Source organism: Euprymna scolopes, chromosome 6 (genome assembly GCF_053919585.1).
Source record: "Euprymna scolopes isolate OS-2025 chromosome 6, ASM5391958v1, whole genome shotgun sequence".
NCBI lineage: Eukaryota > Metazoa > Mollusca > Cephalopoda > Sepiida > Sepiolidae > Euprymna > Euprymna scolopes.
Genome location: NC_136487.1, coordinates 144,776,330 through 144,797,927, shown reverse-complemented (window position 1 = coordinate 144,797,927; position 21,598 = coordinate 144,776,330). Strand labels below are relative to the sequence as shown.

Genomic DNA, 21,598 nt, shown 5'->3' with positions numbered 1-21,598 from the left:
CACTTACAATTCTTAACAGTATCTGTTTCGTAGCACAAAATCAATCACTTAATTATTATATCAATCAGTGAATGTGTTTTGCCCTTAAACAATCAGAAAAAATAGCAACAATCAGTCCATCAACATAAGATAAAATGCGTTTTGACATGATTAAAAATACGAAAAATGGAAGAGATGCTGTAAATATCTTATATGTTTGCATTACGCAATTTTGAATTTTATTGGAGTTTTGTAATTCATTCATTATATTGCTCTATAAGCAATGGAGCTTCTTAAATAACGATTAATATACATATTATAAGGAAATAAAATATATTTCCACAATATATATATATATATATATATATATTCTTATTATAAATTTTCCTAGTGTCTGTCTGTCTGTGTATGACGCGGTTTATCTTAGCCTACAAGCAACCTACACAGGCAAGTAAAGTACCAAAATGAAGCTTATGACCCAACGAGTATTTTAGTGATATTTATATCCATGTTTGGTGTATGGAAATGCAACAAAAAAAAAAATGAAAAAAAATAACGATTTACTAAACAACGTTTTATTTACTGGATATATTTCCGGTATTAACCGGAAGTTATTATCTCCCTTAGTAAGTTCGATTTACTGTCTGTCTGTATGGCTGTCTGTTTGTGTGTGTGTGACGCGGTTTATCTCAGCCTACAGGTAACCCATCCATGCAAGTAAGGTACCAAAATGAAGCTTATGGCCCAGCGGATGTTTTAGTGATATTTATATCCATGTTTGGTGTATGGAAATGCAAAAAAAAAAAAAAATGCCAAAATATAACGATTTACTAAACGTTTTATTTACTGGATATTTTTCCGGTACAAGGACTCAATTTTCCCAGCTGCGTAAACTTGGATTCTTGTATATATATATATATATATATATATATATATATATATATATATATATATATATATATATATATAGATAGATAGATAGATAGATAGATAGATAGATAGATAACAATACAGATACATTTCAAATTCCAAGGTTTTTAATCTTATTTTTCTGTTTTGTTCAACATGTCAAAAATTCCATATATATTTACATCAGTTTTTCGTTACATAGAATCAATCATTTATATTATTGTATGAATACATTCATGGTAGACTCTACAGAAAACAGTAATTCATATATCGTAGAAAGAAAAAACCGGGCATGTCATTCATCAATTATGTAGGAAAACAACATCGTGTGTGTTTCGATATTGCCGCCATTTTGAATTTGCAGAAGAATTATCTTCATTTATTTTACATATTTATTAAAGAATTTTCCATATGATTTTGATTATATATAACTATAGATAGATAGATATATAGATAGATAGATAGATAGATAGATAGATAGATAGATAGATAGATAGATAGATACGTACCGTTGTTTTGGAAATTTTGAATTTGTAATTATGTGAATGCAGAAACTAAACAGCGAAACGTTATTTCATTTAACTGAATCGCATAAACCTAGAGTGGCTTATGGCCAAGGTAAGTAGTGACGCATTAGTATAAACGAAATGTTTAAATGTTCTTGTATAAGTAATTGAGCATTATATCTACTTCCCTCATACAAAAACACATTATAACATCTATCTGTTTATATAATATATGTATATATAACATTATGATATAACTAGCAGATGTACCAAACGTTGCTCGGTATTAAACGTAACGTTAAATTCCTTAAAAATAAAGTAAAACCACAGATTGAAACTGAGACATGTGCATGCGATTATTTATTTCTTTTTTTCTAGACAGTGCACTTCTTGTAAGTAAATAGAAAATACTCGAGCTGAGATCGAAACCAAAACCTAAAGATAGTGAATCAAGTACGATAACCATTAGGCCAGCTGTCTGTAGATAAAAAATTCGTTGAGTTTATAGGTTGAGAGTTGTCCTCTCACACACACACAACATTCTCACTTATATATATATATATATATATATATATATATATATATATATATATATATATATATATATGAGCAAACAGTTAATAAAATATGTTAAAAAACACTTTGAAATGAGTTAAAAACATATTTAATCTGAAAAGGAAACACTAGATAAATGGATAGTCCTTAATCCGCGGAGTTTCGAAGAAATACTTTCCTTCTCATCAGAGGGTAGGAATTAGCAAAATGCGGGATCGGATTTTGCATGCAGAAGTATTTGATGAAACAACAAGTAAGTCAAAGATCTTACTTGAAAACAAAAAAAAAGTGAAGCAGAGGGAATATGGTGAAGAAAAAGGTGATTACACATGAATGGATAGTCTGGTGGAAGATAAAAAAAAATCCAGTGACGATAAAATCCAAATGTAAAACTTCAAGAAAAGTTAAAAGAAAGTTAAAAGAATACTAGCATGGGTACCCGGCATTGCCTGGGTTGACTTAAAGGTCCACACCTAAGGATGTTAATCATTTTCATCATGGGCAAGAATTTCAAAAATAAAAGAACGGATAAAAACATGCAAATACAATCGTCCAATAAAAGAAGTACGTAATACCCTATTTCGGCAGAATGGATACAAAGAGAAGAAACTATTCTCCGGATATTGATCACATTTTGTTGTCCGTGCATTAAAAGGACCCACCCCCTCAAAAAAATATATATATATAAAAATAAATCAAAAGAACTTTTGTTGCAATAAAAATAATAGCGAGTGCCCAAACGACCAAAAGAAAAAAAAATTAGACAAACGCGTGCGTAATATGCATTTTTTTTATTTATTTATTTTTTTTTTTTTTAATTTTATTTATTTTTTTTTTTTTGTAAAGGCACTTTTTGCACTGCCTTTTTTTTCGTCAATAAAGGAAATTTTCGATTTGCTCTTTTTTAGAGGGGGGGAGCTCTTTGATTTGCTTTTTCTTAGGGGGGGATTTTTTGTTTCAAAAAGTGTAAATGAAGTTTGAATTCGAAGCGGTCAAAGTTTCTGTATAGCCTTTTCAAGAATATTAAAAACAAACAAATGAATTTTTTTTTCAGTTTATTCGTATGTGTTATTTTTAATATTTAAAAAAGAAACATTTTTCTATGTACACGGAATTATTTTTTCAAGCTAGAAACTTATTGAGATTACCAAATTGTTTTATTAAGTGAAGAGTTTATTATGTTTCGAAGTTGCTAGGGAAGAAAACACTACGTGTTTAAAAAAGTTTATGTCGGAAATAATTCCAAATAAATTAAATTAAATATATTATCAATTAAATTGTTATTTAAAATTTATCAAATAATAATTTTAAATAGAACACTTAATACAATTCTCTCGCTAGAAACATTAACTAACAGCTCTATTTAGTAAAATCGATTTTACTTAATGCAATATGAAAATTACGTGACCTCTTAATTGTATATTTTGCAAGACTCATACTATATATAAAAATAAATGAAAGAATATAGAAGCAGACCTTTTGTATATATTAATCAAATTGTGAACAAACAAACAAACAGACCGAGAGGAATACAAATATATATATATATATATATATATATATATATATATATATATATATATATATATATATATATATATAAATATATATAATTCGATCCAGTAGAAAACGCTGGTCTAGCGAGTATTTAAGTAATCAAAAAAAAGCCTACTGTTTAAAAGCAGTGTTGATATGGAATGCAAAAGTATTTCTTAAATACACGCTAGACAGACGTTTTCTACTGGATCGGACATTTGAACTCTCCACTTCGACAATATCTGAAAGAAAACGTACCAGGCATCGCCAACGCCATCATGATACGTAAACAGAAGAAAAGGAAAAAAAAATGATGAAAGAAACTTGTTTTTCCCGATGAAGAGTTTGTTATTAATCGAAATATCGAATTTAAATGAAAATGTTTATTTTTTTTTTTAAATCTGCATTTGCTTTTGATCTATAAAACTGCTACTTGCCTCTCACTCCCGGACAGGGTTCAAAAGAGAGTCGCCAACCTGATAGATTCTGAACTGTCATTTAAGCTTCAACCTCTGCCCCATCGACGAAATATGGCATCCTTCTGCCTGTTTTATAAGTATTGCAATATTAGATGCTCAGATGAAATACAAGCCCTTGAACCCCCTCGACACAAATACCTCCGACAAATCTGACAAGCAGCAAAGTCCCACCCCTTCGCAGTAGAGATCCCAAGATATAAGAAAGCCTTCTACTCTAATAGCTTCTTTCCCAGAACTGCTCGACTTTGGAATTCTCTTCCGAGTTCCTGCTTCCCCAATTGTACTGACATGCAGAAGTTCAAGTGTCATGTAAACAGACATCTTGCTGCTGAACTCCCTACATAGTACCCCTGCAACTTATGCCCCTGATAGCAGTTCCCAAAATAATAGTGGCATTGTGTATTGTTTAAGGTAAAAATGTAATTTTAAAAAATTTTTGAATTTTGCATATATAATTCATATGAAATAACGCATTTTAGTATAAGTAATTGAGCGCTATGATCACTTCCCCTATACAAATGCACATTATCCTATATATATATATATATATATATATATATATATATATATATATATATATATATATATATATACAGTATAACTCCTATAATTTGAACATCCACTTCGTTAAAATTAGAGTATGCTGTTCAAGTTTCGTGATAAAAAATGTGCTGCAGTTAACTTTAATTTTCTAAGAATTAAGAAATAGTAAATGAAATTCATTGCTATATGATACTTCACGTATATATTAAGTTGAGTTTACGATATATTGCAAGTAAGAATTGTTAAATATTATTACCAGGAACAAAAACATTGAAAATAAATTAAATCTACTCTTACTTGTTAGGTATTTATTACTTAGATTATCATCTACAGAAATCATACATTTATGTAAAATACAGTTTTTTTTTTTATTTATTCATTGAATGAGTCGCATTGCAGTTTCTATTTTCATCGATTGAGCTCTCGGGTGATGTCATTTTATTCCCTAAGCGATCACGAAAATAGACAATTTCTTGGTTCTGTAGCTTCTTTATGATTATATCTCTTAGAGTGCCATTGCTTGCAAAACATAGTTGTCACTAAAGTAAGGACTTTTTCTAGAAATTTTATAACCGTCTTCATAGACTTTTCTGCATCATCCCATGATATTGCTTCATCAGAGTTCTTGGTTATTTACATTAGAGTCAAGAGAATGGGAGCTGTCGCTATTTTCATCACCATTACTGCCTTCAGGATAGTGATCAGTAGTTTCCTCATCTTGTTGCGCCCACATTTCAACATTATTTGCATTAAGTGATTTAAGAAAAGCGTGGTTGGTCGGTAACCGTTTGGTTTCAAGAATTTTTTCTAGAATAGATGTATTCTCTGATTCTTTCATTTCAGAAGCCTTTGGCACTGGGCATAATTTACCCCATGCTTTTGTTAATGTGCTTGCTCGAACTTGATTCCATGCACTTGCGAGAGAAAATATGGCATCTTTGATAGTAAAATGGCGCTGAAAATCGCTTATACTCACGGTACTATTTATCATATTCATCATGAAATCATTTCTGTAGAAACATTCCAAATAACCCCTTCATCCATAGGTTGGATGAGAGAAGTCACATTAGGTGGTAAGTAGCACACAAAAATATTCCCGCAAGGTGACACTAGTTCTGACTCAGGAGGATGTGCTCTACAATTGTCCAACAGAAGCAAGCACTTTGAATCAGGTTTACCTAATTCAAGAAAACGCCTCTGGAATAAATTCTGGCACAAATTCTTGCAAAAACTATTTTTTAAACAACTGTTGATTTATCCATCCATTTCTTGAAGAATAATAGGATACTGGCAAAGGCGAATCTCCTTTTAATGCTCGGGGACACTTTGATTTGCCGATGACAAGAAGCTTAAGTTTATGAGTTCCAGAAGCATTAGCGCATACCATCACTATTAGTCTTTCTTTATTTAATTTGAATCCTTTTATTGTCTGCTCCTCGGAACCGGCTAATGTTTTTGGAGGTAAGCACTTCCAATTTACGCTACTTTCATCAGCGTTGTAAACATCCTTTGGTGTTAAACCATAATCGGCAATTATCGTCTTGAATTTGTCACAATAATTTGATGCTGCGTGTGTATCAGCAGACCGTTGTTCGCCTGACATTGTTAATTGTCTTATACCATGTCTACTCTTAAAGCTCCTAAGCCAGCCTTCACTGAAGTTCATATCTTCTGCGATATTCAACTCTTCCTTAAGAGATTTTGCTTTAGCAATTAACATGGGCCCAGATACTGCTACAACTTCATTCCGTTTTACTACAAACCACTCATGCAATATTCGATCGAATTCAACTTGCTTTGGTCGGTGAAGAGTCCTTCTTTCGGTATGTCTTTTATTTGGAGAGAAAGGAGCAGCCTTCAATATTTCCTCCTTTTTCTTTTTGATGTAAAACAGTGTACTTCTTCCAATCTTATAATCTCTCAATATAATCGCTATTTTCAACTCTAGCATCTAATTTTTCTATAATTTGACGTTTTTCGAGTAAAGTCAGTGTCACTTGTTTCTTGGTGCAAGCCATTGTGATGGGTTGTTTTACACTATTTTAAATTGAAAAAAAAATTGTTTCATAACTTTTCACGTGGGGGTTCAGTTTTCAATTATAACGTTGTACTAAATTGAACACGAACTTTGTGACCACGATGAAAAAAAATAATGGCAACTCTCTTTGATGTAAGAACGGAGAGGTTAAAAAAAGGAAGATTTCTTACCCCACCCTCTTCACTCCTCCCACTCTCATCTATGTATCTACTCCCCCTCTTTCTCTTATCTATGTATGTATCTATCGTGATCACAAAGTTTGTGTTCAATTTAGTACAACCTTATAATTGAAAACTGAACCCCAACATGAAAAATTATAATTTTTTTTTTTTTCATGATTTGAAACTTAAGTCTGTAATCGATGATATTAACGGGGGTGGGGAGTGAAAATTGTGGAATCTAGAGGGGGGGGTCACTCTCGACAACGTCCGCCTGCTTTTCATTATAAAGTAGAGTAGGAGGGTTTTAATTACCTACTAGATACCATCCCGAGTGTCTTCTATCACTACAATTGAAGCTTGACCAAATATTCAAAATAACATAGCTAAAAAAACAAAAAAAACTGATGGATCTACACTGGCTCATACAAAGGATGGCGCACCTTCCAATTGTATTAGCTCACGTACATACGCTTAGCTGGATACTCAATCAAGCAAGATGAATACGTCCTGAAATCCAGTAAAATTATGAGACTTCAAGAAAGATATACGGGTGGTACAGAGAAACTTACTTATGTTGAATATCAATTAAAACACAAGTAATGCACGTATACATGTAATTCTTTGAACTGCATCTAGTGCAGTATTTAAATTTTATTTTTACCAGTTTTAAAGGTGATATCAGTAAGATGGCGTCCATTCTTTTCTATACACTAAGTTAATCGAATTCTGAAGTACTTCTGCCACATCTTGGCAGGCGCTGCTAAAAACAGCATATCCTGCCTTCACAGAGTACAAAATAGACTTCGTGGCTTAGTGGGGGATGCCCTTTTCTCTTCCCTGCAACTTCTCCCCCACAGAAGAAACATTGCGAGCCTGTTATTGTTTTATCGTTATTTCCATGGCAAGTGCTCATCTGAGCTCCAAACTCTGGTCCCCCCTCGCCAATCTTTCACGATAAACACCCGTCTAGCTGAAACCATTGTCATTAATTTTCCCCACTCCTTATCTGTGTTTAAATCAAAACGTAGATTCCATGTACAAAGCTTCTTTCTTAGAACTGCACGCCTGTGGAACTCGCTTCCGTTTGCCTGTTTCCCACCTGACTACAACTTGAATGTCTTCAAGTCCAACATAAACAAATTCCTGATGAACCTCCCCCTTAAGACACTTTATCAAATCTTCAATACTAACGATTACTACGATACTATCCCATTGATTACTGTACACGCAATAACCCTTATCCCCGAGTGGCTTCCGGGCCTTGATAAGCAGTAACCACTATGTAAAAAAAAAGTGTCGGTCAACTCTTTTCAGCATATCGATGGGTATGAATGTTGTTTTTCAGGTGAGTCAATGTGCTAGGACGATCGTTGAAAACAACTGATTTCAGATATCCCTATAAAAATGGTCACATGGTGATAAATCAAGGGAATTCACGTTGCGTTGCGACGAGTCAGCAACCGCTTAAAAAAAAATACCTCAACAACGAAAAGGCATTCCAACTTCGTCTCCCCCATGACGCTCACTGGAGTTCCTGAAAAATAAACATAAAATAAATAACGCACGTTAATAACCAAACTTCAACCCCTCCCCTCTTGAACAAGTCCATTCTTACCATCGCTTAGGGTTATAAATTTACTTAAGCAAGTTGCTCTGCCCCACCCTGTGTTAACTTCTTCACAAACTAAAAGTTTGAAAGATAAAGAAGAACTTCAATTAAACATTCAAATATTGTATTTCATATCAAGATTAAGTGTTAATCCCAGGAAGTGGGAAGAGGGGGGTTCTAAGACTAAATGTGTGTGTGTGTGTGTGTGTGTGTGCGCGTGCGCGTGCGTATGTGTTCTGTGCGTGTGTGAATGTGTTTGTATGTGCATGCGTGGCTGAGTATGCGTGTGTGTGTGTGTGTACGTGTGTGTATGTGTGTGTGTCCGAGCATGTATGTGCGTATGTGTGCATGCGTGTGCATATATGTGTGGGTGTACGCGCGTGAGTAGGCGTGTGTGTGTGCGTGTGCGTGTATTATCTCTGCGAGTGTGTGCGCGCGCATGTGTGTTTGATCGAGTTATACATCCGTCCCTTTCCACTGAGACGATTTTTTTTTCATAAATAGAATAACAATCGTCTTTTAAAAGTGTAACAACAACTAAAATTCCTCCGTTCATGCGTTGCCCGTAAATTTACAACTTAGTAGTAAGTGTGAGGGAGGGAAAGAAAGAGAGAGGGGGGAGGAGAATGAAAGAAATGTGACTGCAATCTTACATCCGACTCTTCCTACACTCTATAGTTTATTCAAATTTTCCACCCCTTACATACCTCCGATTCATGAACCTCCCACAGGCTGCAGCATCCACACCCATCGCGTTGTCGGCGAACCCCCAACCCCTCATCTGCCCGGTCCCCTTGCAGGCGTCCCTGCCGGTGAAGTTTATGCACGCCAGCCCATTGGCTGCCAGGCATTGGTCGCGTCGCATCGAGTCGCTTACATCTCGCCTGTCGCGTACAAAAAGATATCGGACGCGTTATCAACAGTTCGATTCGAACCAAGTGTCCGAACAAAGTCTTTTACTGAAGGTAAGTTGCAAAAAAAGAAAGAAAATGCAATATTCTAATAGCTTGCACGAGGCATAAAACTTACGCAACAGAACAGACAACATTTATCATTTTAAAATATTGAACGCTTTGTTTTTGTTTTGCGTTTTTTTTTTTTGTTTTGTTTTGTTTTTGTTTTTTTTTGCTATTTTTGGTCTTTTCGTAAACAGCTTTTTTCTAAAAAAAAAATAAATAAAATAACTGATCTTCCCGTTAAACACAGTAGTGTAGCATCAATTACCACCATTTAATGTTTTTTTTTTTACTTCAGTCAATGAAAGAGAAATCCTTCCGGACTGAGGCAATTTTAATTCTTTTTTTCTTTCAGTCCAGAGTTGCTCTTTTAGGGGAGGTGGGTATTCCCCAGATAAAATAGGACCTTGTGGCATACTTAACCCGCATGGAGAGGCAGGTATATAGGACACTAATTTATTTAAGAAAATTTGTCCAAATAAATTAGGCCAAATTTATTAATATATATATATATATATATATATATATATATATATATATATATGATTTTGTTTGGTTAAAAAAATCAATCAAAATGCTCTATTTAATAATGATATAATATTTATTTATTAATAATAGGATTAGTTCAAACAACTAGGTACATAGATTTGGTCAGGGTCAATGTGCCGGATAGAAATCCATGGTACCATGTTGTCTATGTATTTATAAAAATGTGTGTGTGTGTGTGTGTGTGTGTGTGTGTGTGTGTGTGTGTGTGTGTGAAGACAATTCTCAACCGATATACTCAACGAATTGTTTATCTACAGCCTTGAAATTTGGTATATAGAGTATTCAGACGTGTGGAAATCTTTTGAATCTGTTTTCATTTGTAAAAAAAAATGCTGCTAAGGGGTGAAAATTAGTACGGGAGGGTGGAATCATCGGATTTTTATCTGTTTCTCAACTGTTTCACGAGGTTTGAAAACATTGTTAAAGATTATGGGAGGCTGGTCTAATGATTATCGTACTTGACTGACTGTCTTAAGGGTTTGGTTTTGAAGTTAGTTCGAGTTTTTTTTTTTTTTTTATTATTACTTACAAGAAGTAACTCATTTTACCAAACTTACGTATTCAACTAAGAGTCCGCCGCTATTTGCATTTTTCAAATACATCGGTAAACACTGTATGTTTTTCGAGCCGAATAAACACTTTACATTAAATAAAAACACTAAAAAATCATCTAGTTAGGTAGAAAAGTAACTTACCTGGCCTTTCATAACATTTATTTGTTATATAGTAGTTTTTTTTACGACATTTTCGAATCCATGCGTATAGCAATACAAACCCGAAAAAATATTGTTTTAGTCTTTGAGTTTAATTGGAAATTGTTAAATTATGAAAGATCTGAGTAGACATTCTTCTTACATAACTAAAATAATGTCCACTTTTACTTGCTTCCCCGTGAGGACAAAACTCAGTTTCTAATATTGGGAAAAAGAAAAGAGGGCAACCCGAATTAGAGCAAAAATAAAATGTTATTAAGTTTAGAAGATTTTATCTTTCATTGACTGAGGGCAGAATAGTAGTTCATTATCAGAACAAATACTACACTTTACTGTGAACTCAAAAGTCAAGCGAACTAAACTAATAAGCATTATTATTGCTAGCGGCGGGAGCGCCCGGCTTTAAAATACGCTTAAATATGATATTTTAATTTGTCCATATTTTTATACATTATTATAGAATCGTGATTTCTAAAGTAGAATAAGTATTTGGGTGCCATCAGCTAAAATCAAAACTGTAGCACTCAAAGCTGGTGACGTTACCACTGTACAAACGTGACACGCATATGAACTGATTAAAAATTAAAAACTGAAATGTGTTCTGCGACTTTTAGTTTCGGAGGAGATAGTTTAAAATATGGAAACCTACAAACAGACATATAGCCGTTTATATATTATTATTATTATCATTATTATTATTATTATTATTATTATTATTATTGTTGTATTTTGCGTTAGTTGTTGTTGTATGTTGCGTTAGTTGTTGTTGTTGTATTTTGCGTTAGTTGTTGTTGTTGTCGTTGTATTTTGCGTTAGTTGTTGTTGTATTTTGCGTTAGTTGTTGTTGTTGTATTTTGCGTTAGTTGTTGTTGTTATTGTCATTATTATTATTATTATTATTATTATTATTATTATTATTATTGACGACACATGGAGCTTTCACACATGTCATCAGAGATCTGATTGGAAACCTTTGGTGTTCTCTGGAAGCTGGGTGATAACAAGTCTCCCCAGACATCTAGCTATCCCACCTCCTTCGATAACATTTGCAAATAAATTTGCATCATCGCAACCGCCTCTTACCATTGATTTATCGCTGGTAGCGGCCATTGGTCCATACTGGAATTTGAGTAATCACTACTATTACTATTATTATTATTATTATTATTATTATTGTGATTGATGTTGTTATTTACTCACTAGGAGTTCTCACACAGGTCATTAGCCTTCACTGACAACAACCGGTTGTGTTCCCTGGAATCTGGATGACAAGTCTTCCTAGATTTCCAGTACTCTCCACCTTTTTCGATAATTTTCCAAACGAATTTGCGTAGTCGAAACAAACACTTGTCATTGATCTCTCGCTGGCAATGGCCATTAGTTCTCATTGGAACCTCCCCAATGCCCCAGTCCTCTTCACATCTATATTAGTGAAAATTTAGTTAAAGCTTCCCCTCCTCCTTGGCTCTTCACGATTATTTTAGTGCAGTGCGAGTCGATGCTGACTCTATATATATATATATATATATATATATATATATATATATATATATATATATTTTGAAAAGGGGTAATCAATTTATAATTTTGCGGTTTCAGATTTCTTGGCTGCATATTTTGTTTTATTTCTATTGGAGTTATATAATATATATATATATATATATATATATATATATATATATATATATATATATAAGTTGAGTATAAAAATTAATATTTAGGATAAAGATTAATAAATTATGAATCAGTTTCAAAAGGATGAACAAACAAAATCACTAAATTTGATTTTGATTTTGTTTGTTCATCCTTTTGAAACTGATTCATAATTTACAATTATTAATCTTTATCCTGAATATTAATATAGCTCTAGTATACATATACCTATTGAGCTTAATATATATCTACAGTACGATGAGCACTGATTTTTTTTAAAGTAATTATACATTAAAATAAGCTTTGCTTTTTAGACCCTAGGTCTAATCTCTCCTATAAAATATAATATATATCTTCAGTGATGAAAAAAACCGGGCTAGAGTGCTCAATTTGTAGCCAGAGCAGTATATAGGAAATTTATTGCTGTGAGTCCAGAATGAATTTACACATTGTTTCCGCTAGGAAGATATCCTCTTAAGATGAGGAGAGATCCGACCAGCTTCATCAGAATTCATAGATGGACAGTAGTATATGCATATAATATATATATTTTTTTTTGGGGGGGGAAGAAATCCAGCAGAGTGCTCGATTGTAAGAAAATCAGAAAATAAGAGCGTATTATTTATACTTTGTTTACAGATCGTTTTCGATGAGATAAGTCATTGGTACCGTCGGTTTCAAACCCGATATAAAGGGACCGGTTTAGATACCCACATCAAGCTCTCTCAGACAATACTCATCTTATATATATATATATATATATATATATATATATATATATATATATATATATATATATATATATAAGCACTAATAGAAATATATATATATATATATATATATATATATAAAAGTGAAAAGAATGCATTATGAATATATTTTCATTAACATTTATTTCAACAATGTTCAATACGTGAGTACAAATTTGAAATAGCAGTATATATATACACACACACATATATATATATATATATAATTTTTTAGTGTTTTTATTTAATGTAAAGTGTTTATTCGGCTCGAAAAACATGCAGTGTTTACCAATGTGTTTGAAAAATTCAAATGGCATCGGACTCTCTGTTGAATACAAAAGTTTGGTAAAATGAGTTAAAACTAAAAAGAATTATACAAAATACTGTTAGAAACGCACGCAATATATGTTACGATAACGTGTCTTCCCTCCGTCCTTCCTTTTACCATGGATAGAAACAAAAACTTAGTCTTCCAAAGCTGTATCGAAGGATGTTAAAATGAAAAAATAAAAAAATATGTACATTATTAAAATAAAGTTACGTTGTGTTCTGTTCATGAATTAAAAAAAAAGTAACTTTGACCCCAATTGTCAGCTCAAATTTTCGATCCAAACCGATTAAAACGCTTGTCCTATTTCTGAATAACCTTTACGTAAAATTTCAAATGTTTAGACCAGAAATTGGCTGAGTAATTTGGTCGAGACCGCAGAGATAAAAAAAGAATTAACTTTGACCCCAATTTTAACCGATTAACCGTTTATTTTGGGGGCTAAAATCCAATTTAAATGTTTGATCCATGTCCAAGTAACCTATATTAAAAATTCAAGTGTTTAGACCAAAAAAGAGTTTGATAGAGTTTTCAAAGGTCAAATTGTTGGACTTTGACCCCTTGACTGCCAAATTTCTGGCCGAAAACCGATTAAAAAGTCATTTCCATATCTCAATACGCCTTATGTCAAATCTCGAGTCTCCAGGCTAAAAGTTGACAGGGTTATTTGGTAGGGAAATGTACACACACACACACACACACACACACACACACACACACACACACACAGAAGCATTTTCACAGATAGATAGATAGATAGATAGATAGATAGATAGATAGATAGATAGATACTTGTTTCCTGTATTGGTACACCTTGCTCTTATCTCGTGTCAGAATCAACAAGACAATTGTTGTTTACAAAGAGCTACTCTCACTCTCTCTCTCTCTCTCTCTCTCTCTCTCTCTCTCTTTCTCTCTCTCTCTCTCTCTCTCTCTCTATACACACACACACACATACACACAGACACACATATATAATAGGTAAACGAAATTAATTCATGATCATTTACAAATGTTCTAAGAATTCAAACGATATCAACTAAAAAAAAAAAAACAATCTCATCATCACCATAAAGGAGGGAAGGGAGACACGAAGTAAACATTTAAATAAGAGAAGCATAGCCAATTTAGTTATACCGTAAATTGATGGTCAAAATAGAAGAATTAGCCGTCTATTAAAAAAAAAACGATTGTGAAGGAGGCGGGTATTGATATAAGAGTTTGCTGAAAAATTGTCCATTGCGTTCTCGTGTCCAAGTTTCAGACTATTTTTTATTCATTTATCCATTTCTCTCCACACACACACACACACACACACACACACACACACACACACACACACACACACACACATACATATATATATATATATATATATATATATATATATATATATATATATATATATATATAAGTAATTTCTGAAAAATTGAGCATGGTCGGAGAAATAACAAAAAGCGATCAGCTCAATTTTGTGCGAGATTGCGACTTCCGGTCGCTCGATCAGTCGACCTTTATCTGATGAGGTGGATTACTAGGTGTGTCACAATGTTGGGGGAATTTTTAACACCCTAACACAAAACTGCGAATAAAATATTTTTTAAAAACTCGTAATTTCTCATTTTAACGTGGGTTGTTTATTTCCTTTATGGAATATACTTCCAAAATAAACTATTAAAGTTGTTTAAAAAAATAATAGAAATATTATTTTTTTTTATTTTTTTAAAACAATAGTGTTTACAAAGTGCCTGCGCGTGTTCATGCAGCCATTTTGTTTACGTAATGAAATCAATTGAATTACGTGGTAATTTTTTTTTCGATTTTTCACTTTAAAAATCTATCAAAATTTTTATATTAGTTCAATTTTTACGATATTTTCAAGTTCAATGTGAAATGTTATGCTCTCTCGAATAAACCGAATATAATATTTTAGACAAGCGTTTTTTTTTTAATTCACCCTCCCCCATTTTGAAATGTCTATAAAAATGAAAATAATTAATTTTCTCACCTTAAATTAATATATCACAAATTGAAGATAAAAGATCAATAAATAAAATAAATTAATTTAAAATAAAAAAGAACAGTTATTTGCAAATTTACCTGTAAAACTTTTTTTTAAAAAAACACGTTTTCATTGTTTATTTTTAAGTGAAACCTTATAATCTTTTTATATTGCACACAAAGTTTCGTACAATTACGATAATTTTTTCTATTTCATTGAATGTTTTATTTTAGATATTTAATAAAAAAAAAATCACTCCATAAAGAAGAAATAAAATATATTAAATCAAAGACTCATGTATTTCTTAGAGAGAAGAAAAAAATTAAAAATTCGTCGAGTGGTTTGCGTTTAATCGACGAAAACTAATGAGTGAAATGTGATCATTTTTTACATACGGTAACCCATATCAACCAACTTTATTGAGTTCAAATATCTAATTAATTACAAAGAGGAGATAAGGGGAGATAAATTACATGTTTGTTTTTTCATATAGTTACTATCGAGATTACATTTGAAATGTATTTGGTCTAACGTGTTGTTTTTACGTTTTGGAAATAATTATTTATGTCGCTTTGAGGCCTCCGTATTTGACAACTTGAAAACACCGCTTTGGCTAATGGCGGATAACGAGTTGCAAAAATGCGATTTTCTGGAATCCTTGCTTTAAAAAAATCCTTTTATTTAAAAAATACATGAAATATAAAATATAAATATGGACGTTTCTTATAAAAGCACCCATTACTTAGTTTTTTTTTACAGGTAAGTGATTTTTGGCATTTATATATATTTATTAGATTTGAATTAAGTTAAAATTCGTTGAATTTCGTGAACTCTATTTTTAAGAAAACCGGTGAAAAAAATATTGTATCTTTTTCGATTAAACCTTTCATTATTTTAAAAATTTGATCTTTGATCATTTTATTGAAAAAAAAAATAGGGTTTGAAATTACATTTTCATATTGTTATAAGCTTCGAAACAGAGAGAGTCTAAATAATCAAATGTTTATTCACTAGTTTGTAATAGTGACTTCTGACACTGCTAGTAGATCTCTTTAAATTGATATTGAACTGAAACATGTGTGGACATATGTAACCAATAATGTTTGTATAATAAACATACTAAATAATTGCTCTGTCCTCCATCGAACACTCTTTAATAAACGCATAGGTGTCAGTGGATGATAATCTAAATAACAACTGGAAGAATTGCTTCCACATTTTCGCATAGTATTTTCATCGTTCCCATGCGTGTTTTATATACATATAAGATTTTTAAAAATATTACAATATTAAAATCTTTTTTTTCGAAATTGTTTCCTCTCGACAAAAGTCAGCCATTTTGAACGCGACGAAAATTTGCTTTAAAAAAAAAAATTTCTTTCGCTTTACACTAAATGAATACTTACATATATTTACTACCACAAATAATAATAATAATAATAATAATAATAATAATAATAATAATAATAATAATAATAATAGGCCAATCACGAGCTTACCAACTATGTGGAAGATACTGACAGCGCAACTGAGGGAACAAATCTACTACTCCCTGAATAACTGTGGACTCATCCCTGAGGAGCAGAAAGGATTCCAAAAAGGAAAAAGAGGAACACATGACCTGTTATATATAGATCAAAAGAATCTTAAAAGAGGTAAAAAGGATGAGAAAGAATTTAGCCATGGCATGGATCGACTACAAAAAAAGCGTACGACAGGATTTTCCAAGCATGGAAAATAGAATGCTTAAAAATGTATAAAATACCAAGCGGGATCACCAATGTAATAGAAAATGCAATGAAAACATGGAGACTGGAATTGGCAGCCGATATACAACACATAACAGAAATTAACATACAAAGAGGCATCTTCCAAGGATAATCACTATCACTACTACTGTTCATCATACCATGATGCGCTTGAACAGTATTCTGAGAAAGTGCCATGCCGGATACAAGTTATCCAATACAGAGGAAAAAATGAACCACCTGATGTACATGGACGATCTGAAACTTTTTGCAATGACCGAAAAGGAGCTAGAGACACTAATCAACACTATCAGAATCTTCAGCCAAGATATCCAACTGGAATTTGGAATGGAAGAGTGCGCACAACTAGTTATAAGAAAGGGAAAACTGGAAACGACAGAAGGTATGGAACTACCCAACCAAACAGAAATGAGGGCACTAGGGGAACAAGACAACTATAAATACTTGGGAATTCTGGAAGCGGACACCATCAGAGCAACAGAAATGAAAGAGAAAATTGGAAAGGAATACCTCAGGAGAACAAGAAAACTCCTGGAAACGAAATTATATAGCAGAAACCTAATAAAAGGTATAAATACATGGGCAGTATCACGAGTAAGATATTCTTGGCCGTTTACAGGGTGGACAAAAGAAGAACTGAGACAACGACCAGAAAACCAGGGAACCCATGACCATGCATAATGCACTACACCCAAAGGACGATACTGACAGACTCTATGTGAAAAGGAAAGACGGCGGGAGAGGACTGATCTGTATAGAAGACTGCGTGAAGGATACTAAAAAGAACTAGAAAAATACATAATGCAAAACACTGAAAGGATAATTATGGCAGCGAGAGACACAGAAAAAACAACAAAGCCGAAAACAGACAAACGACAAAACGAGAAAAGGGAAGTTGGAAGAGAAACAACTCGATGGAAGATTCATAAGAATGACAAAAGATGAGAATAACTAAAACACCTGGACATGGATGCGAAAAGGACATATTAACCGAGAAACTGAATCTCTAATAACTGCAGCACAAGATAACTCGATAAGAACCAACCATATCAAAGCAAGGATCGATAAAACACAAGAAAACAGCAAATGCAGACTATGTGGACAAAGAGACGAAACGATAAACCATATAGTAAGTGAATGCAGCAAACTGGTCTAAAAGGAATACAAAAACAGGCATGACAAAGTGGGAGGTCTGTGCACTGGGAATTGTGCAAACGACTGCATTTTGAGCGTACAGACAAATGGTACAAGCATAAACCGCAACTACACTCGAAAACGAGAACCACAAAATCCTATGGGACATGGACATACAGACGGACAAACCTACCCAAGCAAGAAGACCAGATATCGTAATAATTAACAAGAAAGAAAAATCCTGTCAAATCGTAGACTTTGCAGTCTCAGCTGACAGGGTGAGTATGAAAGAAAAGGAGAAACGAATTAAATACACAGAGCTAGCCAGAGAGTTAAAAGGGATTTGGATGATGAAGAAAATCAAAATAGTACCGATAATAGTAGGAGTACTAGAAACAATTCCGAAAAACTTTGAAAAAAGGATGTCAGAAATTGGAATCAGAGGAATAACTGCAAAAATACAATGCCTAACGATAATGAAAACGTCTGAAATATTAAGGAAACCCCTAGAATGTGGGGAGTAACACAAAACAATATAACAAAGAAGCGTTACAGGGAATGAAGAACGCCGAAGCTGCATATCAACAAGTTCTAAACCAACATCATGCATCCTCCCATTGTCTCATCACCGCCCTCCAATAGAAAAGTGATACCAAAGAGCCGAGAAGGGGCAAGGAGGATCGAAAGACCGAGGAGAGAGCGCTGGCCAGACCTCCGCTTGACAAGCGCGAAGAGAACTGGGATCGTGGGGAGGCTAAGTGCCACTCAAATTCCAATATGGACCAATGGCCACTACCAGCGAGAAACCGATGGTACGAGGCTGTTGCGATGACGCAGATTTATTTGCAAATGCTATCGAAGGAGGTGGAGAGAGCTGGACGTCTGGGGACACTTGTTGTCATTACGCTTCCAGAGAACACCACAGGTCTCCAAACCGATCGTTTGTTGACTTGTGTGAAAGCTCCATGTGAGCCAATAATAATAATAATAATAATAATAATAATAATAATAATAATAATAATAATAATAATAAATTCCCAGATCTCGAAAAATGCCGAAGAATCTCGATTGTTAATCGCTTGCGTAAAAAACATTTTTTTTTTTTGCCAATCGCGTATTCATTCATTAAGTGGTCAGTATTTTTAAACGTTAAACTAACAAATATATTCGTTTATATTTCTCACACAATCACACTGCAATAAATTAAATACCAAGCATATAAATAAAAGCATAAATCATATTTTTAAAAATTATTATAAATGCTGCAATGCCACAGTTTAAGAAGCATAAACAAATAGTGATTATTGAAACTGAACATGATGGTGATTGTTTTTTTACTAATCGAATATTCATTGCTTTTATGGTCAGTAAATATATACACTCATGAGCATTAAAAAAAAATGGACCAAGAGTGAAAGAAGGAAGAAATCGACTTTTCAATATTTTTCTATGAAATATTTGTCAATTTTAACTGTAAATTTCTATATTGCAGATCATTATTATTATAGCATATAATAATAAGTGGAAAAATTAATCCTAAAAATGGTAGGACCGCATCTTGTCGAGGATATAAAAAAACCGAATTGCAGGATTAAGGCAGTCCAAACTGACTTACAAGCAGATTTTTGATATTTTAAGAAAAGAAAAAGTGAAAACATCTCTTTCTGTAGTGAAGCGAATTGGTCAAAGGTTCGAAGTCGAATGCTTATTAAAAGGGAAATCTGGATCTGGTCGCCCTAGAGTATTCACTTTGAAGGAGGGCCACAGGCTTAAATTAACTGTTTTGAAGGACTGAAAGAAAACTTATGTTTACTATAGGAAAGAATTCAAAACCGGGGCTGGAAATTCTCTTTCTAGATATACAATATCTAGACGAATGAAAGAAATTGGATTTTCTTCTAAAAAGTGTGCAAAGAAGCCATTTTTATCTAAGACCATCAATGATAGAAAGAGATTTTTCTCGTATTATGGCAAGAAAGATACAGACTGGTCCAGGAAAGTTTTCTGGTCAGATTAATCAAGATTTTGTCCCGATGCTCCCGAATGGTGCAATGGAAGAACTGGAGAAGGATTTTCACCAAGTTGCATAAAAACGAACAGTTAAACACGGGAATGGAGAGATAATGGTATGGGGAATTTTTACTGTGGCAGGAGTTGGGGAACTTATTAGATGTGAGAAGTCAATCAATGCAAAGGAATACATTCGAATATTAGGACCAGGACTGTTACCAAGTATCCAGAAGCTGGGAATATTTCAGAACATTATTTTTCAACATGATAATGCCCCTGCACACACTGCTAAAGTCACAAAAAAATGGTTTTCTGATAATTCAATTAATGCAATATTTGGATCAGAATATTTGGTCCATAATACCTCGTACATTGGATGGAAGAAACTTTTCGAACAATGACAAAATGTGGGAAGCTGTACAAAGCGAATGGAATAGCATCTTCTCTTCACAGCTTTCCACTTTGGTTGAGAGCATGTCTAAAGGATTGAAATTTTTAAGAAATCAAAAGGGAATGCGATTCCATACTAAGCATTTATAAAAGTAAACGTCTTGTTCTGTGTTATTAGTCTCGTTTAAGTCTCCTTGTTCAATTTTTCTTTGGTCAATATAGCTTTTAGTGCAATAAAATGTATAAAATTTGTTTGGTTCATTTTTTTTTTTTTTTTTTGCTTTTATAACGTTAAATTAACAAATATATTCGTTCATACTTTTTACCCAACTATATTACAACATAAAAAATAAATATTTTAAAAATTAATTTTTAATGCTGCAGTACAACTGTATAAAAGCATAAACAAATAGCAATTATTGCCGATGTATTTTTTACTTCCAAGTTTACTCTCTCTCTCTCTCTCTCTCTCTCTCTCTCACACACACACACACACACACGCACACGCACACACAACACATTATGTTCCTATTTACTTTCCTCTCCATGAAGGCAAGGTCGGTTCTTAATGTGTGGAAATCCAGCTCCCCAAAAAGGGGTACTCTGGATAGGAAAAAAATATTGCCTCAGTCTAGCAGGATTTCTCCTCCACTGATCGAGGACGTAAACCCTCTGTTTCTTTCACTCTCTTTCTCTGTCTCTCTCCTTCCATTCAGTTCTCCCTCCCTCCCTCCCTCTCTCTCTCTCCCTATTTTTGTCTCTCTATCACTCTCTCCATCTCTCTTTGGACCTCTTTTTCTCTCTCATTCCCTCTCCCTCTTTCCTTCTATCTTTCTATCTATCTCTCTTCCGTCTCTGTTTCTAACTCTTCCTTCTCCTCTTCCTGTCTCTACCTATCAATTCCGCTATCTTTCTCTCTATCCCTCTCTTTCTCTTTATCTATCTCTATCTCTTTATCTTCCTCTCTATCTATCTCTCTCTAATTCCTCATCTTATTTTACTAACCTAAATTACTTACAGTAAAAAAAGT

The 21,598-nt window shown here is 33.2% G+C and overlaps 1 protein-coding gene across 1 annotated transcript in view; it reads left to right on the top strand.

Annotated features, from left to right (window-relative positions):
- Nucleotides 1–9,111: 9,111 nt before the first annotated feature.
- The window catches only part of LOC145278026 (ammonium transporter Rh type B-like), a 132,242-nt gene continuing 119,755 nt past the window's right edge, over nucleotides 9,112–21,598 (top strand). Inside the window, exon 1 of the mRNA XM_080130236.1 lies at nucleotides 9,112–9,280. The gene's annotated coding sequence lies outside the window, so the exon portion shown is untranslated. The remainder of the gene's footprint in view (nucleotides 9,281–21,598) is intronic.